The sequence below is a fragment of the Triticum aestivum genome, chromosome 6B (genome assembly GCF_018294505.1).
Source record: "Triticum aestivum cultivar Chinese Spring chromosome 6B, IWGSC CS RefSeq v2.1, whole genome shotgun sequence".
Lineage (NCBI taxonomy): Eukaryota > Viridiplantae > Streptophyta > Magnoliopsida > Poales > Poaceae > Triticum > Triticum aestivum.
The window spans coordinates 511243976-511269350 of NC_057810.1; the positions used below are offsets into that span (position 1 = coordinate 511243976).

The window sequence follows — 25375 nt, forward strand, 5'->3', positions numbered from 1 at the left end:
AGACTCCGCTGATGGATGATGCGACCTCCTCTTCCGAATAACTGGCATCGAACCAATCATTGACGTGGTCAGAGGGAGTTGGCGTCGGCGACGATGGCGGATCGCCGTCCGCATCCCCGTCCACATCCTCCTCCTCGGCGTCCGGCAAAGCCCAGAACCTGCCTCCGACTCGCCGGCCATCGCCGGAGAGGAGATGCGGCCCGCCCCTAGTCGCCATGCCCGTCGCCCCTAGAGTCGCCCCTAGAGTCGACTCCATTTAGCCACTAGAAAACTTTTGTCGTGCAGTCGAGATGCCGGAGCCGTCGTTCTTGACCCACTCGTTCTTGACCCACGAAACTGCAAACACGCATCAAAACAATTCATTCAATTACGGCCATAGCTTGATTTACTGTCAAAAGATGAAACTATTTTTTCTTGCATAACAATTATTCCCATTTCTAAAAGAAGGTACTCAGTTATTCTAAAAAGTATTCCTCACATTATAAGTATAAAGATGGTTTTTCTTCCACCTTTCCTTTTTCTGGTATATGCTAGTGAATGTAACAACAAGGACCAGTCCAAGGACATAATATACACGCAAAAAAAATGTGTTGGGTGTAGAGAGTTGGAATGTACAAGAACACTGCACACTACATGCACTCTCTACCAAAAAGGAGAAGCATCCTGCTGACTCCTGCTGGAGTACTTAGCTTGCATGCATAGCAAATCTGTACCAGTGGAGAACTATCCGGAGATCGAATAGGCTGGGACAGCAGCCCTTGCGCCACTACTTGAAATCTTGAGGGCATTGGCAGCTGAGCTTACCCACATCGATTGATTAATGAAACAAATATGAGATCTGAAAATTGTCCTAGGTATGTACTAACACTGAGGTGTCATGATGCTAGGAGGCGAGCTCGGTGTGGCTCCTTGGAATGGCGCCGGGATGTCCCGCTAGTTGATACGAACTCCAGTCAACGACGGTGTCCCGGACTCTCGGGTCCTCCGGACAAGGCAGCAGCGACGGATCTCGTGGTCCTAGGGTTCCTGCCAGCGAAGAGAGCGCCACGGTGCGGACGTGGAGAAGAGATAGGTCATGGGGCGAGCATAGTAGGATGCCGAGGGAGCGGAGGAGGGGAAGCATGGAGAGATCTCCATGGTCGCGCTGGAGGAGAGGAGAGGAGACGTAGGAGAAAAGGGGAACGGGTCAAAGAAGCAACGCTCTATCGACAACAGAGTTTTTTTTACGAACACAATGCTCTCGACTCGGTGAGATAAATGGGCTGAACAGCAAGGCCCAGCTTACCACAATGCTCGGCTTCGGCTTGTGGAGCAGTAGCCCACAGGACAGTTGAGCTAGATTACAGACAATGCGGGACAGAGCGCTTTTCCCACGAGATCCGACGGCCGGGAACTCCCAAATCGCGAAAACGTATACACGCAAAAAAAAACAATGTGTTGGGTGTAGATAGTTGGAATGTACAAGAACACTCCACACTAGATGCACTCTCTACCAAAAAGGAGAAGCCTCCGGCTGACTCCTACTGGAGTACTTAACTTGCATGCATAACAAATCTGTACCAATGGAGAACTATCCGGAGATCGAATAGGTTGGGGCAGCATCCTTGGCGCCACTACTTGAAATCTTAAGGGCATTGGCAGCTGAGCTTGCCCACATTGATTGATTAATGAAACAAATATGAGATCCGAAAATTGTCCTAGGTATGTACTAACAGTGAGGTGTCATGATGCTAGGAGGCGAGCTCGGTGTGGCTCCTTGGAATGGCACCGGGATGTCCCGCAGGTTGATATGAACTCGAGTCAACGACGACGTCCCGAACTCCCGGGTCCTTCGGACAAGGCAGCAGCGACGGATCTCGTCGTCCTAGGGTTCCTGCCAGCGAAGAGAGCGCCACGGTGTGGAACAGCAAGGCCCAGCTTACCACAATGCTCGGCTTCGGCTTGGGGAGCAGCAGCCCACAGGACAGTTGAGCTAGATTACAGACAATGCGGGATAGAACGCTTTTCCCACGAGATCCGACGGCCGGAAACTCCCAGATCGCGAAAACGTATACACGAAAAAAAAACAATGTGTTGGGTGTAGAGAGTTGGAATGTACAAGAACACTGCACACTAGATGCACTCTCTACCAAAAAGGAGAAGCCTCCGGCTGACTCCTACTGGAGTACTTAGCTTGCATGCATAACAAATCTGTACCAATGGAGAACTATCCGGAGATCGAATAGGTTGGGACAGCATCCTTGGCGCCACTACTTGAAATCTTAAGGGCATTGGCAGCTGAGCTTGCCCACATCGATTGATTAATGAAACAAATATGAGATCTGAAAATTGTCCTAGGTATGTACTAACAGTGAGGTGTCATGATGCTAGGAGGCGAGCTCGGTGTGGCTCCTTGGAATGGCACCGGGATGTCCTGCAGGTTGATATGAACTCGAGTCAACGACGACGACCCGAACTCCCGGGTCCTTCGGACAAGGCAGCAGCGACGGATCTCGTGGTCCTAGGGTTCCTGCCAGCGAAGAGAGCGCCACGGTGTGGAGGTGGAGAAGAGATAGGTCATGGGGAGAGCGTAGTAGGACGCCGGGGGAGCGGAGGAGGGGAGAGGCGGAGACTACCGGAGCGACGGCACGAGAGATGGCCATGGTCGCGCTGGAGGAGAGGAGAGGATGGCGTAGGAGAGAAGAGGAACGGGTCAGAGAAGCAACGCTCTATCGACAAAAGAGTTTTTTTTATGAACACAACGCGCTCGACTCGGTGAGATAAATGGGCTGAACAGCAAGGCCCAGTTTACCACAATGCTTGGTTTCGGCCTGTGGAGCAGCAGCCCACAGGACAGCTGGGCTAGATTGCAGACAATGTGGGACAGAGCGCTTTTCACACGAGATCCGACGACCAGGAACTCCCAGATCGCGAAAACAGATGGCCAAAAACGCAAATCGCTGTGAGGGCAGGGATTAGGTGCGGTTATACTGTGTGTAATATGTGCTATCTGCCATCAAGATTATATGTTTAGATACTTTATTAAAATATGAATCCTATGATATTATTTTGATGGCATATATAACACTTGTTTTTAAAGGGATAATAGTAAAATTAAGAACCTAGAAATCCACGCAAGAACATTTTTTAGAAGGATAAACATTTTTTTCGAAGAATAAGCCTGACTCACCTTTTCTATTTGCCGCAATTTGCGACAAAAATAGTCGAGGCTACACACACCCCCAACCAATATTAGGCTGGCCTACTCAGTGTGCAAGCCACCAGTTTTGGGAACCTTCTTGAGGTTCCTGACCAAATTTTAGAACCTTCTAGAAGGCACCTGAACCCTTTTTACTTCCTTGGTTTTCTTCACGTTTTTCTCTTTTTCTTTTTAATTATAAATTTCAAATGATGTTCAACATGTTCCAAAATTCTAATTTTTAAAATACTCGAAATTTTCAAAAAATGATCATGTTTTCAAAAAATATATAGATTTGTAAAAAAATTTCGCATTTTCAGAAAATTATTCGAATTTAAAAAAAATCTTCATATTTGAAATAAAAGTAAAATATTCGTGTTTCCCGAAGAAAAAAAATCATGTTTTTGAAACATGTTCTGATTTTCAAAGAAAACTGGATTTTTAGAATATTTCACATTTTCAAATTGTTCCTAAGTTCAAAAATATTTCCTTTTATCTAAAAAAGTGCGTGTTTTTTTGGAAAACCATAAAACATTGGACTACACTTGAGAGCAACTAATCAGCGAGTACTTTTCGGGAGCCCCGCAAGGGTCACTCCGCGGCCACTTGACGCGCTTTCAGCGGCCGCCACATGGTACGCTCTGGGTGTTGCCTCCGAATTTTGTTTCTTTTATTATTTTTGTACGCTTTCCGCTTTTAGATGATCCTTTTGTTTTTTCTTAGGTTTTGAACCAAATAAATTGAAAAAGAATTGCACGAGAAAACACATTTTTCTGCTTCCGCGAGAGGCACGGATTTGCATTATTGAGAGGCACATCCTTTGGAAAGGAATAAAACATGTTTTTTTTCTTCCACAAGATCACAAATTTAGTACTCGCAGAGGCACATATTTGATTCCATGAGAGGCGCAATTGTGCCTCTCGAAAAGGAAAAAAATTCCTTCCGCGAGAGGCACATATTTGCTTCTCGTGGAGACACAGATATGCTCCTGAGAGAGGCATAGTCGTGCCTCTAAGAAAAAAAACATGTTTTATTTTTTTCCCTTTCGTCATGGGCACAAATTTACTTCTCGTGGAGGTACAAATTTGTTTCCGTGAGAGGCACAAATTTGTTTCTCAAAAAAAAAAAAGGATATTTGTTCCTTTTTTCTTTCACGAGAGGCATATATTTTCTTTTCAAGGATGCACAAATTTACTTCAGCGAGAGGCACAATTGTGCCTCTTCGAAAAGAGAAAAAACATGCTTCCGGTTTTCATGAAAAAAAGTTCGTCGAAACCTATCAACATGGGATTTTGCATCGCCCAGATGCAGAGGCCAGGGGTATATCCTCCTTTAAAAAAAATTAACATGGGATTTAGTCTTCAAGATCTCGACTTGAAGAATCCAACAGTGAAAACGTTCGAGGATTTGGACGCATAGTTTTAAAAGATAAAACGTTTTTAATGAATTAATCTACGAAAAATGAGAAACTCCCACATACATACAATGCGCCATTTGTCATAAAATGAAAAGAGGGGAGTGACCTTTGCAAAATGTACCCCTATAATCAGTGATTTCGGCTACAGTTATGGCTCGCTATAACCGAACCTCTACTATGATAATTGGCCAACCCAGTCGGAAGCACCTCTTTCGCCGCCCGCTGTTCTTTGCAGTGATGTGCGTATAGGACCTCCCGCCCCGACGGACCGGAGGATGGAAGGGGACCACTGGTTTACGTTACTCGCGCTCAAAGCGTCACAATACCGGGCTGACCCAACTAAACTTCGGTCGATTGCAGTGAACATGACGCGAAAAAATGCTCGCCAATTCTAGCTGGTTTTTCTTTTAGTGTAATTCTAGCTGGTCTAGTTGATGTGAAAAAATCGCTCGCTCGATTCCAGCTTGTCTTGTTGACTAGTCCAGCTTTGACTTTTCAAAAAAATGAAAAAAAGGAAAAAATGAAAAAAAAAATCATGAATTAAAAAATGATTCACGGATTTTGAAAAACAAGTTCACAAACCTCAAAATATTCATCGATTTGGAAACAAAGTTCACCGAATTTGGAAAAAGTTCATCAAATATGAAGAAAAGTTCATCTGTCCTGAAAAAAGTTCATCGGTTTAGAAAATGTACATTGATTTTGGAAAAAAATTAAATTTAGAAAAACTTCATCTTTTTTTCAAAAAGCTCATCAAATTTGAAAAAATTTCATCAAATTCGGCCAAAACTTTATTGATTTTTAAAAAGTTCACTGAGTCTGAAAAAATTTCATCAATTTTTAAAAAAAACATGAACTTAAGAAAATTTCATAATTTTTAAGAAAAAGTTCACGAATTTTGAAAAAGGAAAAAATAAAAAGAAGAAAGAAAAGAGAAAAAAAGGAGAAAAGGTAAAAAGGAAAAAAAAACGGCCAAAACAAAAAACAAAAAAGAAAACTAAAACTAAAACAGGGAAACCATAACGTTGTTTACCTTACTGAAGAAGTAAAAGGACCTATAATCATCACAACAGATAGAATAGTGGGACCGTTATCACTGTTGTCCTGTGTATAGGGGTCTCCAGGTCGTCCGGCACACATTTTTTGAATCTTTAATAGAAGAAAATAAAAAAGATACATGGAGTATAAAATGGGCCGGCCCATGGAGTGGGGCGGGGGGGGGGGGGGTCGCCGGTTGGGGAGTTCGCCTATAACGGGCGCTTAAGGGACTTCCTATTTGCCGCTAGTTGCGGCAAAGTGTTGACGTTTCGCACAGGACGCCGCTAACCTGGGCCGGCACATTTCCATTGGCACAATCGGGATATGAAAAACACAAAAAAAGAGACGGCACTTGAGAATGGCGCGCCATGCTAACCACTACAACAGTCGACTTCTCATGTTAAGATCAAAGCGCCAGTCTTAAAGAAACATACAACAGTGGCAGGCCCGAACAATAACCTATTGCAAGTGAGCAACGCTAATAGCCACCATAATTCCTGGAATTTCGTACATAGACTGGTAGTCCGTCTTATGTGGAAACATAAGGTGCAAACATTTTCATATTTCATAGAGAGAAAAAAAATTAAACTTGAAACATTTTTGGGAATCTAAAAAAAATTCAAAATAAAGGAACAACATGAAAACGACATTTTTATTCCCTGAAATCAAGAAGAATTTCTCCAAAAGGAAACATTTTCTGAAAAACAGGAACAAAAAACTGAAAGCGCGGGCATTTTTCAAAATTACGAACAAAATTTTCAAGACGTGAGCAGTTTTTTGAATTCCCCGGAACATTTTTGGAATTTGGGGTCAATTTTTGAAAAGCATGACCATTTTGATGATGTGAACAAATTTGGAAAGCGGGAACATTTTTGGAAATTCCCATTTTTTTGATTTGGTGAACAAAAGTTAATAAATATGAACATTTTTTGAATTCCTCAAACATTTTTTAACTTGCGAACAAAAACTTAAAAACAGGAGCATTTCTTGAATTTATGAACAAGTTTTGAAATCCAGAACATTTTCTGAGAATGTGATATCTTTTAATTGGTGAACAAAAGTTTAAAACAGAAACAATTCTTGAAAATTCAGAACAAAATTTTGAAACGGAAAACAATTTTGTAAATGCGATTTTTTCAGTATATGTGAACAAAAATGATTAAAATGAAGGCATTTTTCTATAGCTCCGAACATTTTTGAAAAACACGAACTTTTTGGTAAGACGTGCACAATTTTTGAAACTTCGAACAATTTTTAAAACAAACACACAAACATTGAGTAATTTTTTAAGATGTCTAAAAGGCAAATTTTGAATATTTTTTTGAACGTATGATTTTTTTCACAAACACAAACAAAAATTTGAAAAGAAACAATTTTTGGATTTCCAATTTTTTTTGAAAGAACAGTTTTTTAAAGCATGAACATTTTTTGAATGTTGAGAACACATTTTGAAACAGAGAACAAATTTCGAAGCACGTACAATTTTTTAAAGCATGAACATTTTTTGAATCTTGAGAACAAATTTTGAAATGAAGAACAATTTTGAAAAATCCCGAACAAATTTGGTAGCATGAATTCTTTTTGAATACGTGAACAAAAAAGTTGAAATCCGGTACATTTTCTGAATTTTGAAAGTTTTGAACTCTTTTGTGTAACAAGAACAATTTTTGAATTTTGAGAACATTTTTTTGAAAACTGAACATTTTCTGGAAACACGATTTTTATGAATATTTAAAAAATGATAAGAACACATATGGAGATAAAACCTAAAGAAAGAAAATGTGTTGAAAAGAGAAATTAACTTGAATAGGAAAACGGAAAGAACACAAAAAATTAACGAAAATAAAAGAAAAAAGAACCAGAAAAAGGAAGAATAAAAAAACAGAAAGAATAAATATAAAAAAGGAAAAATAAAAACCGGTTCAGGAACCTTCTAGATGGTTCCCAAAACCAGTAAGAATCGGCTGGGAGAAGGTTGGCAAAACCGGAACTTGTACGAACGGTACAGATGGGCTGGCCCAAAACCAGTAAGAATCTCTCTGTGCGATAAGTCGACAGTTTCACGCAATATGCGTCCAATAGGTTTTTCCGGCGCTTAAGGCGCGATATAGGAAATGCCGGAAGGGAGTAGGATTCTAGCAGCGACCTGGAAGCCCAAGAACATTGTTATTTTGAAGAATAAGCCCAAGAACATTGCAGTACGATTTTTTTTTCCTTGAACAGCACATTGCAGTACGGATAATGATGAGACTTCCCTTCAAAAAAGGAAATTAACTGTAGCGTCGAATTTTCGGCTTCACGTCCACCGTCATCAACCCGCGGTAAACACGGAACGGGAGTGCTGGGTTCCCTTCGTGCTCCTATATATAAGGACACGCGATCCGCGCTACCGCACTATCGCGAATCCCGATCGACTCACCGCCGGCCCGCACCATGTCCAACGGAAGCACTCCCGACCCACTCCACCCCTCCACCGGAGGCGTCAAATACGTTCCCAGCGTCTTCCCCAGCGGAGAGTCCGACGACGATGAGTTCCCCGCATACGGAGAGTTCTCGCTGAGGCTGAGACCGCGCCGCAATCTCCGCTACGGTGGCGTCGACGAAGAGAGCCGTCCTTCCTCCCCCGCCTTGCTCCCGCATAGCAGGCCCAGCTGCTCCGTCCTCCGGGGGTCTCGGCTGCACACAGAATCTGTCTGTCATCGCTCCTCCGACTCCCTCGAGGCTCCCTTGGTTAACCTGAAGCAGCAGAGGCGTCGCCCTTTGGCCTCCAGTGCTGCTGCCCCCGCCTCCGGTGGAGTTGCTCCGGCGCACTTCGTGACCCCGGCCGCAGGAACGGCGAGCCCGGTCGCCTTCTCGACCTCTCCGTCGCCGATCGATTTGACAGCCGCAGCCGATGCTCCCGGCGGTCGTACCAGCGGATCCGTGTACAGGCCGCCCGTTGTGAAGACCCGCACCACATTGAACAGTTCTGCCGGAGGCCGGCGCGGTTCTCTCGTGGGCGCCGCGCCCAAGGCAGCTCCGACTCCGAAGGAGACGGCTTTGAGCACGTACGGCCGGGATATGACGGTGGTGGCTGGCATGACTGATCCGGTGATCGGCCGCGACGACGAGATCGATCGTGTCGTCTGCATCCTGTGCCGCCGGACCAAGAACAGCGCCCTGCTGGTCGGCGCACCGGGAGTCGGCAAGACGGCCATTGCCGAGGGGCTCGCTCGGCGCATCGCAGGTGGGATGGTGCCCGCCGCTCTGGCCGGGGCGCGCGTGGTGGAGGTCGACCTTGGGGCGATGGTGGCAGGGACCCAGTACCGCGGCATGTTCGAGCAACGCCTCAAGGATGTGATCAAGGAAGCGGAGGATGCGGACGGCCAGGTAGTTCTGTTCATTGACGAGGTGCACATGCTTGTCGGCTCCGGGAAGACCAAGGGCGGCAGCATGGACGGCGCCAACCTGCTGAAGCCGGCATTGGCCCGCGGTCGTATCCGATGCGTGGGCGCTACGACTTTCGACGAGTACCGCAAGTACATTGAAAAAGACGCCGCACTGGAGCGACGGTTCCAGAAGGTGCATGTGGAGGAGCCAAGCACGCAGGCAACCATTTGTATTCTGCGGGGGCTAAAGCAGCGGTATGAAGAGCACCATGGCCTGAAGATTCAGGATGCTGCTCTTGTTGCTGCTGCACAGCTTGCTGGCCGCTATATAACTGGTGAGCAGTCTTAATTTCTTTCAACACTTATTTCTTTCAACACTTGCTTGCATTGGTTTCCTTTGTGCTGTATTAATATACTGTCGGTTGGGTTAAAAGCATAAAAGTCTTATATATGCTATTTCTAATAAGTAATAACATGAGTTCACATGTGATGACTTAATAAAATGCATTTGATTACTAAAACAGGTAATATGCAAAAAGTATCAATTGGTAAATAGTGTAGAGATTGTAGATTACAACAACAGCAGGGGCAACAAGAAATTAGATTACACGTTGTTTTATCCACATTTTTTTATTCCCTCCATTTCAAAATATAAGGTGATTTTTTAAGTCAATCCTTTATTTGTTTGACCTAGTTTATAGGGGGGAAATCAGCACCCACAATATCAAATAAACAAAACATGAGACATTATTTCATAATGGATCTAATGATATATTTTCTAATGATACTGATGTGGTAATGATACTGAAGGGGAGCCTTGGCGTAGTGGTAAAGCTGCCGTCTTGTGACTAGGAGGTCATGGGTTCAAGTCTTGGAAAGCTGGTAGAAATTAGTACACCTTATCTTTATTTTGGAATAGATGGGGCATTCATTAATATCTTCAATTTTGAGTTTTGAGCTTTGCGTGAATCAGACATGACTGGTGATCGGTTCTTTCACACTCACCTAATCACGTAGAAAAAATGATGAATATTAAAAATAGAGTATCATAATTGGTCATTTGACTTATGATGTCACTTTTATATTTAAACCATTTAAATATAGGTTTTGTGCTATTTGTGCACTACAATTCAAGGGCAAGAGTGCTTATACATTCATATTGTTTTTGAGTGATTGAGTCTAATGACATTAGATACGCTTGAGTAATGTAGCATTGTGTAATACTCCCATCAAGTTGCATACATGTGGGATGTTGGATAAAATTGATGGTTTTTAATGTTATCAATAGGTCGTCAATTTCCTGATAAGGCAATTGATCTGATTGACGAGGCATGTTCCACCACAAGGATGCAGATTGATAGCCAAAGACAATGGAGCGCAACACAAAGTACCTCCACAAGAGCAGTGCGGGAAGGAGTTCTTGGCCCAGATCATGTTGCGCAAGTAGGCAGTCTTAATAGTGTTTGTTAATATTCCCATTGTGCCGGTAATAATCTCCTTTTGAATATTTCCTTTATTTCAATGTGATATGCTTCTCTTGTTTCATTTGTTATTTGAAGGTTGTGAGTCGATGGACAGGAATTCCCGTCGCCACACTTGATGAAGAGGAGAAGGATAAGTTGATCCACCTTGCTAACAGATTGCATGAGCGAGTCGTTGGCCAGGATGAAGCGGTCAATTTGGTTGCACAACGGTGTTACGTGCTAGAGCTGGTCTTGATCAATCTGGCCAACCGATAGGATCTTTCCTCTTTCTAGGACCGACTGGTGTGGGAAAGACCGAGCTCGCAAAAGCTCTTGCTGAGCAACTATTCAATACTGAGAAGATGTTGGTTCGCTTTGACATGTCTAAGTACGTTAATAGTGGATCTGTGTTGCGCCTCATTGGAGCACCTCCGAGGTTTGTGTAGTGTTCTCTTGTCAACATTATATTTCCATACTTATCCTTGCTTTGGCTAATTTTAGTGCTTGTTTTGTGACATTTCAAGTTATCATGGTCATGAAGATGGTGGGCAACTGACTGAGAAAATCAGGAGGCGCCCATACAGTGTTATACTCTTTGATGAGGTGGAGAAGGCAGATCCGTCAGTGTTTAATGTTTTTCTTCAGCTCCTTGATGATGGTATGTTGACTGATGGCAAGGGACGGACCGTGGATTTCAAGAATACCATCATCATTATGACATCAAATATGGGAGCAGAGCACCTAACAGCAGGAATGAATGGAGAAACAACAATGGAAGCAGCACACGGTCTTGTTATGGAACAGGTTTGTGAACAAACTATTTTCTTAGGGGTGCAATAGTTGTATTATGATTTTCATATGTACTTGTTTGGGCAGGTTCAGAAATGCTTCAAGCCCGAGCTTCTCAACAGATTGAGTGAGGTGGTGATATTTGAACCTCTTTCGCATGACAAACTGAAGGAGGTAGTCAAAATCCAGATGAAGATTATTATTGCCAGTGTAGCTAACAAGGGTATCTCTCTAGTTGCAAGTGACGATGCGCTAGATGTCATTCTGTCAGAATCATACAACCCAGTAAGTGTAGTTCATTTTCATTTTTACAAAAAATAGACATGCGTATTCACCAGTCTATATGTTTTGGTAATCATGCTACTCTCCCCACAGATGTATGGTGCAAGGCCCATAAGGAGGTGGGTGCATAAGAATGTCATGACAAAGCTCTCGGAGTTGCTGGTCAAAGGGGAAGTCGATGAGGGCAGTATGGTTTCCGTTGATGCTACGACCGACAAGAAGGGGCTGGAATATCAAGTGGTGAAGAAGGTGATAGAGGCACAGGGCAAGAAGCTAGTGATGGAGGTTCCTAGCGACTCCTACGATAGTGACGATGTGGTTGAGGTCTTTCCCGTAGCGAAGAAGGCAAAGGTAGTGGGCTTTTAGCATACTAACAAATGGCAAGTGAATGAGCTGGTCTAATCAGTGGTAGTGCTTCGGTAATAAAAGATGCTTCTTTTAGGTATTACTAGTTAATAACAAACATCTAGATAACAATATGTGTGGTCCAGGTTTTGCATCATTGTTTTGCTAGTTTGTTGCTCCCTAATCTATAGCTTGCAACTTTGCCTTCCTTTATCTATCTTGAACCTAAATTTGTGTCATGAGATAGTTACAGCCTATGTGTGTGTGTGTGTGTGGTACTGTGGTCTTTATGTCATTTACATGTTACTCGAGCATGTTGCGGTCTTTTCTCGAATCAATGGTGTGAGAGGTGGAAAATAGTAAAAAATAAGCTGGACCATCGAATGATGGCTTGATGGCATAGATTTGTATGAAGAAATCTATGCATGATTTTTTAAAGGCCCTTCACTCAAAGTAAGTTTTATTTCCACACTCTCTAGTTCAATCACATCTCCCCTACATAAAAGCGGCATAGGACCCAAAGAATCCCTAGCGGTGCGCCAATGGAGGGGTTGATCTCTGGTGGCTCCTAAACGTTTCATCATCAAAGATGTTGTTTGAGGTAGATCAGTCCCTCTTCTGCTCTGATGTTGTCTGCTATTTCTTGAGCTTGCACTGGTTTTTCCCTTGCAGAGATAAGTATTTCCCTCAGCTTAAGAACTAAGGTATCAATCCAGTAGGAGACAACGCACAAATCACCAATACCTGCACAAACAATCAAACAACTTGCACCCAACGCGATAAAGGGTTGACAATCCCTTCACGGTCACTTGCAAAAATAAGATCTAATAGAGATAGATAAAACTAAACAAAAGATAAAGTAAATATTTTGGGGTTTTTTGGTTTATGGATCAGAAAGTAAAAGATTGCAAAATAGTAGATTGGAAACTTATATGATGGAAAATAGACCCGGGGGCCATAGGTTTCACTAGAGGCTTCTCTCAAGATAGCAAATAATGCGCTGGGTGAACAAATTACTGTCAAGCAATTGATAGAAAAGCGCAAAGTTATGACGATATCTAAGGCAATGATTATGAAATATAGGCATCACGTCCGTGTCAAGTAGACCGACTCCTGCCTGCATCTACTATTATTACTCCACACATCGACCGATTCCTGCCTGCATGTAGAGTATTAAGTTCATGAAGAACAGAGTAATGCATTAAGTAAGATGACATGACGTAGAGGAATAAAGTCAAGCAATATGATGTAAACCCCATCTTTTTATCCTCGATGGAAACAATACAATACATGTCTCGCTACCCCTAGTTTGTCACTGGGTGAGGACAACGCAAGATTGAACCCAAAGCTAAGCACTTATCCCATTGCACGAAAAACCAATCTAGTTGGCCAAACCAAACCGACAATTCGAAGAGAATTACAAAGATACCAAATCATGCATAAAAGAATTCAGAGAAGATTCAAATAATATTTATAAATAAGCTGATCTTAAATCCATAATTCATCGGATCTCGACAAACACACCACAAAAGAAGATTACATCGGATAGATCTCCAAGAACATCGAGGAGAACATGGTATTGAGAATCAAAAAGAGAGAAGAAGCCATCTAGCTACTAGCTATGGACCCGTAGGTTTGTGGTAAACTAATCACGCTTCATCGGAAGGGCAATAGAGTAGATGTAGAAGCCCTCCGTGATCGAATCCCCCTCCGGCAGGATGCCGGAAAAGGCCTCAAGATGGGATCTCACGGGAATAGAAGGTTGCGGCGGTGGAAAAGTGTTTTCGTGGATGCTTCTAGTGGTTTGGGAATATATGTGAATATATAGGAGGCAGAATTAGGTCAGGGGAGTCACGAGGGGCCCACAAGGCAGGGGCGCGCCCTCCCCCCTATGGCCGCCTCGTGGCTCTTCCGACTTGATCTCCAAGTCTCCTGGGTGTCTTCTGGTCCAAGAAAAATCATCGTGAAGGTTTTATTTCGTTTGGACTCCATTTGGTATTCCTTTTCTGCGAAAAACAAGGAAACACAGAAACTGGCACTAGGCTCTAGGTTAATAGGTTAGTCCCCAAAATAATATAAAATAGCACATTAATGCATATAAAACATCCAAAACAGATAATATAATAGCATGGAATTATCAAAAATTATAGATACATTGAAGACGTATCAAGCATCCCCAAGCTTAATTCATGCTCGTCCTCAAGTAGGCAAATGATAAAAACAATTTTTTTGATGTGGAATGCTACCTAACATATTTATCCATGTAATTTTCTTTATTGTGGCATGAATGTTCAGATCCATAAAATTCAATACAAAAGTTTAATGTTGACATAAAAAAAATACTTCAAGCATACTAACAAGGCAATTATGTCTTCTCAAAATAACATGGCCAAAAAAAGCTTATCCCTACAAAATCATATAGTCTGGATACACTCCATCTTCATCACACAAAATATTTAAATCATGCACAACCCCGATGACAAACCAAGCAATTGTTTCATACTTTTGATGTTCTCAAACTTTTTCAACTTTCACGCAATACATGAGCGTGAGCCACGGACATAACACTATAGGTGAAATAGAATATGGTGGTTGTGGAGAAGACAAAAGAGGGAGATAGTCTCATGTCAACTAGGCATATCAACGGCTATGGAGATGCCCATCAATAGATATCAATGTGAGTGAGTAGGGATTGACATGCAACAGATGCACTAGAGCTATAAGTTTATGAAAGATCAAAAAGAAACTAAGTGGGTGTGCATCCAACTTGCTTGCCCACGAAGACCTAGGGCAATTTGAGGAAGCCCATCATTGGAATATACAAGCCAAGTTCTATAATGAAAATTTGCCACTAGTATATGAAAGTGACAATATAGGAGACTCTCTATCATGAAGATCATGGTGCTACTTTGAAGCACAAGTGTGGTAAAAGGATAGTAACATTGCCCTTTCTCTCTTTTCTCTTATTTTTTTGTGGGCTTCTTTGGCCTCTTTTATATTTTGCAAAGTCCGGAGACTCATCCCGACTTGTGGGGGAATGATAGCTTCCATCATCCTTTCCTCACATGGGACAATGCTCTAATAATGAAGATCATCACACTTTTATTTACTTACAACTCAAGAATTACAATTCGATACTTAGAACAAAATATGAATCTATATGAATGCCTCCGGCGGTGTACTGGGATGTGCAATGAATCAAGAGTGACATGTATGAAAGAATTATGAAAGGTGGCCTTGCCACAAATACGATGTCAACTACATGATCATGCAAAGCAATATGACAATGATGGAACGTGTCATAATAAACGGAACGGTGGAAAATTGCATGGCAATATATCTCCGAATGGCTATGGAAATGCCATAATAGGTAGGTATGGTGGCTGTTTTGAGGAAGGTATATGGTGGGTGTATGGCACCGCCGAAAGTTGTGCGGTACTAGAGAGGCTAGCACTGGAGGAAGGGTGAGAGTGCATATAATCCATGGACTCAACATTAGTCATAAATAACTCACATACTTATTGCAAAAATCTATTAGTTATCAAAATGAAATACTACGCGCATGCACCTAGGGGGATAGATTGGTAGGAAAAGACCATCGCTCGTCCCCGACCGCCACTCATAAGGAAGACAATCAATAAATAAATCATGATCCGACTTCATCACATAACGGTTCACCATACGTGCATGCTACGGGAATCACAAACCTCAACACAAGTATTTCTACAATCCACAATTACTCACTAGCATGACTCTAATATCAGCATATTTATGTAGGAAATATGCCCTAGAGGCAATAATAAAGTTGTTATTTATATTTCCTTATATCATGATAAATGTTTATTATTCATGCTAGAATTTCATTAACCGGAAACTTAGTACATGTGTGAATACATAGACAAACAGAGTGCCACTAGTATGCCTCTACTTGACTAGCTCGTTGAATCAAAGATGGTTAAGTTTCCTAGCCATAGACATGAGTTGTAATTTGATTAACGGGATCACATCATTAGAGAATGATGTGATTGACTTGACCCATTCCGTTAGCTTAGCATTTGATCATTTTAGTATATTGCTATTGCTTTCTTCATGACTTATACATGTTCCTATGACTATGAGATTATGCAACTCCCGTATACCAGAGGAAAACTTTGTGTGCTACCAAACATCACAACGTAACTGGGTGATTATAAAGGTGCTCTATAGGTGTCTCCGATGGTACTTGTTGAGTTGGCATAGATCGAGATTAGGATTTGTCACTCCGATTGTTGGAGAGGTATCTCTAGGCCCTCTCGGTAATGCACATCACTATAAGCCTTGCAAGCAATGTTACTAATGAGTTAGTTGCGGTATCATGCATTACGAAACAAGTAAAGAGACTTACTGGTAATGAGATTGAACTAGGTATTGAGATACCGACGATCGAATCTTGGGCAAGTAACATACCGATAACAAAGGGAATAATGTATATTGTTATGCGGTTTGACCGATAAAGATCTTCGTAGAATAAGTGGGAGCCAATATGAACATCCAGGTTCCGCTATTGGTTATTGACCGAAGACATGTCTCAGTCATGTATACATAGTTCTCAAACCCATAGGGTCCGCACGCTTAACGTTCGGCGACGATCAGTATTATGAGTTTATGTGTTTTGATGTACCGAAGGTAGTTCAGAATCCCGGATGTGATCACGGACATGACGAGGAGTCTCTAAATGGTCGAGACATAAAGATTGATATATTGGATGACTATATTCGGACACCGTATGACTTCCGGGGGTCACCGGATAAGTTTCAGAGTGTCGGGGGGTTATCGGAACCCCCGGGGGAACTAATGGGCCAACATGGGCCTTGTGAGAGAGAGAGAGGAGGGGCCATAGGGCTGCCCTCCCCCTTGGGAGTCCAAATTGGACAAGGAAGGGGGGGGGAGGCGCCCCCTCTTTCCTCCCTCTCTCCCTCTCCTTCCTTCCCCCTTCCTCCTCCTAGTTGGACTAGGAAAAGGGGAGTCCTACTCCTACTAGGAGGAGGACTCCTCCCCCTCCTTGGCGCGCCCGAAGGGCCGGCTGGCCTCCCCCTTGCTCCTTTATATACGGGGGCAGGGGGCACCCTAGAACACACAAGTTGATCATTGATCTCTTAGCTGTGTGCGGTGCCCCCCTCCACCATAATCCACCTCGGTCATATCATCGTAGTTCTTAGGCGAAGCCCTGCGCCGGTAGCTTCATCATCACTGTCATCATGCTGTCATGATGACAAAGCTCTCCCTCGACACTCTGCTGGATCGTGAGTTCGTGGGATGTCACCCAGCCGAAAGTGTGCAGATGGCGGAGGTGCCATACTTTCGGTACTAGGATCGGTCGATTGTGAAGACGTACGACTACATCAACCGCATTGTCATAACACTTCCGCTTACGGTCTACGGGGGTACATAGACAACACTCTCCCCTCTTGTTGCTATGCATCATCATGATATTGCGTGTGCGTAGGATTTTTTTTCAAATTACTATGTTCCCCAATAGTGGCATCCGAGCTAGGTTTATGCGTAGATGTTATATGCACGAGTAGAACACAAGTGAGTTGTGGGCGACAATAGTCATACTTCTTACTGAGGGAGTCCTGGATTAAGGGGTCCTTGGGCATCCGGCCTATTGGACATGGGCCGGACTGATGGGCCGTGAAGATACAAGACAAAAGACTCTCTCCCATGTTTGGATGGGACTCTCCTTGGCGTGGATGGCAAGCCTGGCATTCGGATATGGAGATTGCTTTATCTGTAACCGACTTTGTACAACCCTAGTCCCCTTCGGTGTCTATGTAAACCGAAGGGTTTAGTCCATAGCGACAATCATCATAATCATAGAGGCTAGACTTCTAGGGTTTAGCCATTATGATCTCGTGGTAGATCAACTCTTGTAATACTCATATTCATCAAGATCAATCAAGCAGGAAGTAGGGTATTACCTCCGTAGAGAGGGCCTAAACCTGGGTAAACATCGTGTCCCCTATCTCCTATTACCATCAACCTTAGACGCACAATTTGGGACCCCCTACCCGAGATCCGCCGGTTTTGACACCGACATTGGTGCTTTCATTGAGAGTTCCGCTGCATCGTCGTCAAGAGGTTCGATGACTCCATCAATCATCTACAACAATGCTGCCCCGATGGAGGCTTTCCTCCCCAGCCAGATCTTCGTGTTCGGCAGCTTCGCACTGCAGGCCAACTCGCTTGGCCATCTAGAGCAGATCGACGGCTACGCCCCAGGTCACCAGATTAGTTTTGGAAACCTGGACTAGGTCGCTAATATCCGAGGAGACTTGATCTTCCAAGGATTCGCACCCTCAACCTCCGCTCTGGCCTTTGATCTGGAGCATATCGTCAGGTCTGAAGACGGGCTCCCTGAGCTCGCCGGACTATTTGAAGGTGCTAGTTATCGACTAGAGGGGGGGGGGGTGAATAGGTGATTTTTATCAAAGTCTTCAAAACGTGGAAGTTTCGAAGACAAATAATAGAAATGACCTAATTGATATGCAGCGAAAGATAAACTACAACAAGCAAGCCATAGTCAAGTATGCAATAATGTGAAAGTACAAAGACTAATAGCAGCAAGGTAGTAAGGATCAGGATGGAAGATAGTATGAAGCCAATCAACAATAGTAGTCAAGCAATGAAGTCAAACAGATAAGACAGATAAGCAATGACTTCACGAAGACAAACTCAAAGTAAAGGAGGGAAGGGATAGAACCAGTCAATTGTTGAAGACACATGATTTGTTGGACCAGTTCCAGTTGCTATGACAACTGTACGTCTGGTTAGGGAGGCTGAGATTCAACTCAGAAGACCGCGTCTTCACCTTATTCCCCTTGAGCTAAGGACACTCAGTCCTCGCCCAATCACTCTGGTAAGTCTTCAAGGTAGACTTCCGAACCTTCACAGATTTCGTTCACCGGCAATCCACAATGACTCTTGGATGCTCAGAACGCGACGCCTAACCGGCTGGAGGATACACGGCCCTCAAGTGTAATAAGTCTTCAGGTCACACAGACAGAAAGACTTCAGTGATGCCTAACACTCTTTGGCTCTGGGTGTTTGGGCTTTGTCCTCGCAAGGATTTCTCTCTCAAAGGCTTCGAGGTGGGTTGCTCTCAAAACGACAAAAGCCGTAAACTAACTCTGAGCAGCCACCAATTTATGGTGTAGGGGGTGGGCTATTTATAGCCACAAGGCAACCCGACCTGATATGTTCGAAATGACCCTGGGTCACTAAGGAACTGACACATGTTCCAATTGTCAGATTTCAAACACACACGACAACTTTACTTGGGCTACAAGCAAAGCTGACTCATCCAGCTCTGGATAAGATTTGCTCTCATTGTCTTCGCTCGAAGACATAGGATTTGGGTTGAGCATCACTTCAGTCACTCTGACTTAGTTCACTTGGATCCCACTTAACAGTACGGTGGTTCCTATGACTCAACAAAGAAGAAAAGGAAACAACACAGTCTTCGCGCTCCATAGTCTTCACTCAATGTCTTCTCATGTCATAGTCTTCAGTGTGAATATCTTCACTCACAACCAAGGTCTTCAATGTCTTCATACATTTTGAGGGGTCATCTCCGGTAGGTAAACCGAATCAATGAGGGACACTACCTGTGTTATCCTGCAATTCTCACGAACGCATTAGTCCCTCAACCAACTTTGTCGTCAATACTCCAAAACCAACTAGGGGTGGCACTAGATGCACTTACAATCTCCCCCTTTTTGGTGATTGATGACAAACTGGTTGAAGTTTTCAACGGGAAAGAAGTATGTGAAATTGTAAAGGATAGCGTATTGTCTTCATAAGTGGCAAGGGCTCCCCCTGAAGATGTGCATATAAATAATTTGCTTTTGGAATGCAAATGCACATGGCAGGTTGTACTTGTGGATATCCTCTTCAACTTATGAAGATAATTCATCATGCACGAAATGATATAACTAAGAGAATGACATGCATAATGAAAAATGGACGTCTGCAGAATGATCTAAGTGCGGAAGTTATCATCGCACGTGGAAACGCAAATAAGTAGCAGACGACCATCAAGTTTAAGTGTTACAACTCAAAGAACGAAGTGTAACAAAGGCAAGAGTTGTAAGCACTAGGCAAAAATATAAAGCAACCGCCCTTATGAACCCGCTTGAAGACTATCAACTCATATGCTTCTCCCCCTTTTGTCAGTAATGACCAAAAAGGTTTGAAGACATAGAGCATCTACTCGTCCTCATGAGGAGTAGTTGAAGCAGTGGGGTTGTCGTTATTGTTTGGCGGCCTAGACGAACTTGGTGCAGTGTCGATGCGTGCAGAAGTAGGGGGCGGTGAAGTAGCATCGTCTTCATCATCGATCACATTTGCATTCACGGTTGCCGCGGAGGAAGAATAGTCAGAGTCTTCAAGAGATGGAGTTCTTCGTAGGACAGCATTCCATGGAGGAGTGGAGTCAAACTTGAATCGTTCAGTAAAGCCATCGTCTTGAAGATCTGCTTCGGCACTGAGCAGGGTCAAACTCTTCCATGATCGCCGACAAGTTTCGTGAGTGACAAATGCATTCTTGGTGGCAAGGTTTCAAATGCGATTTACATCCACCAAGAGGCTTTGCATCTGACGCTTGAGCCAAAAATGATGCTTATCTTGCTTCTGATGCAGGGCCACAAGAAGTTCTCGGTCATTTAGGACCCGAGAGCGCTTCCGAGGCCTTTGAGCAATGGTGCTCTCGATAGCTTCAGTTGGCGCACGATGAGGTAGACGAGTGTTTCCAGCCATCGGATAGACACGCGTGACAACTTGGACTCCTTCCATAGGCTGGGTGAAGCTTTGATGTTCAGCATTTTGAAGACAAAGAGGCTTCTTGGCAGGGTCAGGGTATATGGCTTCAACTGACATATCAACCTTTGGTAGGAAGATCACATGATTGCAAGCAGAGGGCTGATAGTTGACAACAGAGTGTTGCTTGATGAGGCGCATGACCCATGGAGCATAGAACTTCAAGCCAAACAGATCAGATCCAGACGCAGCCAGTTTCCTGATGAAGAAATCTTGCGCATTGAAGCTGATGCCATTGAGGATGTAAAAGACCAATGTCTTCATGGCTCCTTCAAGTTTGGCAGCTGATGAATGTCCTTTGATAGGCCATAGAGTCCGCCTGATGATATGATATATGGTGCGCGGCAGATACTCAAGGTCATCAACAAAGAACTCCTTTGGGTATTCAGCGTCATGAGGTAATGGCTTCATCATGCTCAACATCTGGCTCATATTGGGTTCAGGCTTATGGAAGATGCTCTCCAGTGCATTGCGGTGGTTTTGACAACCAGGTTCATATAGCTCTCCGGGAGTGGATAGGCCTATAAGCTCAATGATGTCAAGAGCTTTGGCTTCATGATGAACATTTCCTGTCATCCACTCGAGAACCCATGTCTTCGTTTCTCTGTTATAACCGCGAATGTGGAGCGTAGCATAGAATTGAAGCAATAGCTCTTCATTCCAATGTTCTTTGTCTGTCACAAAGCTGAGCAGACCAGCATCACGAAAGCAGTCAAGTGCTTCTTCTAAGCATGGCAGTCCAGCAATGGCTTCAGTGTCGAGGCGCATATGAGGGAAAATGTGCCCTTGATCATACAGAATGCAGGAGTAATAGCTTCGCTACTAATGACTCTAGAAATGATCTGATGATATTCTTGGCTTTGTATAGGGGTTCTTTGAGCTGTCAAAGAATGTGTTGTGGCTTTTGAAGCCATTTGCATTGAAGGACCCGACAGATGTGGTAGTACCTGGAAACCTTGGCAGTCTTGGCTTTGGCTTCTGGACCCGAGGCCTATGCTCAATGTGATAGTCAAACTGAGGACCAGAGAAAGTAGGCGGAGGGACCAGAACGGGCCATCTTACTGTGATTAGCTCGCCATGGTTTTATGCTTGCTCAATTGTATAGGGCCTTGGTGGCGGAACAGGAGCAGCGGCAGCAACGGTGGCTTCGGGCTGCACAACAGAAGCTCCAGGAGCATTGTCAGCATTGACTTCTGGTACAGTGCTTGGGACAGGCTCCACATTAGCTTCAGCCATGACTATGTCATTGGCTTCATTGGTGTTGGTGGTGGCAGCCTCAAGGTTTTCAACCTCCACTTGCTGAGCTGGAGGGTGAGGCCCAAACACGTTCACTTCATGAACAGCTTCTTCAGGAATGGGGGGAGTAGGGACACGTTCTTCTTGACGTTCGTCATCGGCTGATGCAGCCGGATTGTCTTCAGCAGCTGGGGCTTCAGACACGAAGACATTCACAGTTGGAGTGGCTTCTGAAAACACTTGACGTGCAACAGGTTGATGGTGCACTTCTCCTTCTGGAACGCTCGGAAGAGGGACTTGAGACCTTGGTCCTTTGCGAAGCCTTTGTAGTACAGGCGACGCCTTTGGAGATGGAGTGGGCAGGTCCTCATCCTCTTCAACTTGCACAGATGGTGTGGCTTGTTGTTGTTGGGGAGTATTGGGGGAGTCTTGATGTTGCGGGCGATCAGCCCATGAAGCATCCTGAGCAATTGGCGTCAGAGGACGACCAATGCTGATGATTTCGCTGTTCGTACGAACAGGCGATGATACCACATTGTATTCAATATGAGGAAGAACTTCATCATCTTCAATATTGTCATGATGACCAATGTCTTCAGTAGTGATGAGATCAACTGTTGGAATCTCTTCAGCTTCAGGAGCCTCTGTGGAAGCAGGCTCATGAATAGTCATTCGTAGTTCTTGGGTAGCGGATGCATGACGAACCACTGAGATGGGTTCAACAACAAGGGGCTCTGTGGGAGTAGCCCGATTCTTCTTGGTCTTGCACTTCTTCTTGGAGGGAGCAACATCAGAGGCTTCTGAGGTTTTCCTTTTTCTGGCTTCAGCCTCTGCAGCCCTCGTTTTCTTCTGTTCTGAAGCGGTTAATGTGACTTTTGGCTTCGAGTCAGTCATGCTGCTTGGGAAGACAATGCGAGGTTCATCTTGCCTTGAAGGTGCAGATTGGACAGTCGATTTCTTCTTCTTTGCAGCCATCCTGGGGTCGATGCCAGGTCGACCAAGAGCCTTGCGCTTTTCAGCCTCATTGTAGGCAAGCACACACTTGTCAGCCAGACTCTTCATGCGCTCTCTAGAGCCTCGAGCTTCTTCACGCTTCTTGTGAAAGGCTTCTTTGAGCTCGTGCAGCATGATCTTGAAGTTCTTGACATCTTGCACGTTGAGCGTGGCCACATGCTTCTTGAACTGAGACTTTTCATAGTCAATCTTGTGCTTCAGTTCGACGATGCGCTAAGAAATAGCTAGCTCAGAAGCAATGGCGCCATTGAAGGCGACGTTGAGGCCAATTGGAAGTTGCAGATCATCAAAGCTGAGATTTGGTGTGTCAAACCATTCATCAATGAAGTTATGGATGATTGCCACGTCAAAGAGAGGGAAGTTGTTGAAGATCTCTGCTTCTTCCTTGCTCTTGATCAGTTGCTCAAGAGCATCATCTGCAAGATCGTCATCGCTGGATAGATCAATGTGCTCTTCACGCAGAATAGCAGCAGGAGTCAAAGTCTGATCAGTACTCTTGATGATTTTCTTTTTCTTCTCCGTCTTCTTGGAGATGCGTGAAAGATCTTCAGACTGCACACTGTCTTCAGGAGGTGCAGTGGCCAGTGGCTTCACACGAGAAGCTTTCGGAGGTGCAGCTGATGTTGAAGCCTTAATCTTCTTTAGCTTCTGCGGCCTTGAAGGAGGAGCTGGGGCTTCATCAGAATCAGCATCATTATCAGAATGATCGACTTTGGCACCTTGCACCAAGATGTAAGAGATGAGGCCATCAAGGTTTGCAAAGGGGCCAATTCTATTTTCTTCAGCTTCACATGTGCCATCATCACGGGGAGCAGAGGGACCAGGATTAAAGTCTAATCCCCATGACTTCTTGTTTTCCTTTGCCGAAGCCTTAGCATACTGGAAGTTACGCTTGAAGAGATTGTCGTCACGACACCAAAGCAATGATGAAGGGTCGGCATTCTCAGGCTATGGTCCACGGACCATGCAAGGATAGAATTCTTGCGGAATGGCTTCAGCTTTGTTCTTGGGGGGAAGGCCTCGATAGAGAATATCACCCCAAGGACTCTTGATAGCATTCTTCTCAGCGTACTCCTGGGTCACGAATTTGTACTTGAACCATTGTTCAGCCCAATAGCGTCGAATCCATTGGATTCGTGTCTTGCGCTGATTATAATCCTCTTCAGGATCTGTTTTGTAGATTTCTGCAAGATCATCAGGTAGATCCTTTGATGTTCCCCCTCGACGCTGTCTGCCACCCTTCCTTACAGATTTCTCCATAGCCATGAACTTCAAACGGAATGGTTTCAATATGTTCAAAGGCTTCAAAGGCTTTCGCTTGCTGGTCAGACAGGAACTGGCTTCGAGAGATTCAATGTGTTGCTGTAAGAATTCTGCAAACGAATGCAGACTATGAGAACCTAGGGATTCTCCCACGGACATGTACCTGTGACAACATTAGAGATGCGAGGGAAGGGGAAGAGGTCATATGCATTCTCAGAAGATTTTGAAGATAAATCAGTTTGAAGACATTGACCTCATGTTGCAAAGACATTCACTTATATGTTGAGAGTCGGTTCCAGATTTGTACGAATCCGTGAATAAGTACAAGTGAGGAATCTAGCTAGATATGAAGCTTAAGTGAATATACTAGGCAGTATGAGATGCAGACAGAGTAGATCTAATTTTGTATAGACAGAAACCAATTTTGGTAAATTGGATGAATCATTGAGGATCAAAAAGCTGGTAAAAATAGAGTTATATTTACCACACGAAGAACTGCTAAATGGGATGAATAGGAGACCGAGCAATTCAATCCACCGTGCCCTAACTTGGCTACGGAGGACACCTACGGCGGCGGCGGAGAGGACGATGCCCGCGGCCGGCGTGAGGACGGCGTCGGAGAAGTCGCGACAGCTAAGCGCTTCGTCACGGGCGTCGTCGAGAGCTAGCGGTGGCGCTAGGGTTTTGACGAGGTGGAGAGGTGGAAGAAGGTTTTCTTGACCGCAGAGGGCACGTATTTATAAGTAGGTGTGCGGCACAGCGCAATTACGCAGGTGCCCCTGTCTGTTCACATCCGTTGGACACGTAGCAAGCATGCAACATACTCAAACTTGTCCCACGTTCCCACGCCCGCCAAGTTTGCGGATGGTCATTCCGGCTTCTCCAAATTTCAACAATAAAGATGAATCATTTAAAGATGACTTGATGTTTGTCTCTGTGTCTTCTGCTGACAAGGATGCAGAGAAGACATTCGACAGTTTCAACAGAATGCATATGATTTGGACAGATGGAGTTTGAGATAGTAAGCATAGAGAGATTAGGGTCCGATCACATTCACTTAGTTCAAGAGATTCAACAATGAAGACATAGCTATAAGTGAATGCTATAGAGGACAGAAAACTTGTAT

At 44.1% G+C, this 25375-nt stretch overlaps 1 pseudogene; it reads left to right on the forward strand.

The window, feature by feature from the left end:
* The first annotated feature begins 8039 nt into the window (after positions 1–8039).
* LOC123134323 (chaperone protein ClpB1-like) lies at positions 8040–12020 on the forward strand (annotated as a pseudogene).
* The last annotated feature ends 13355 nt before the right edge of the window (positions 12021–25375 follow it).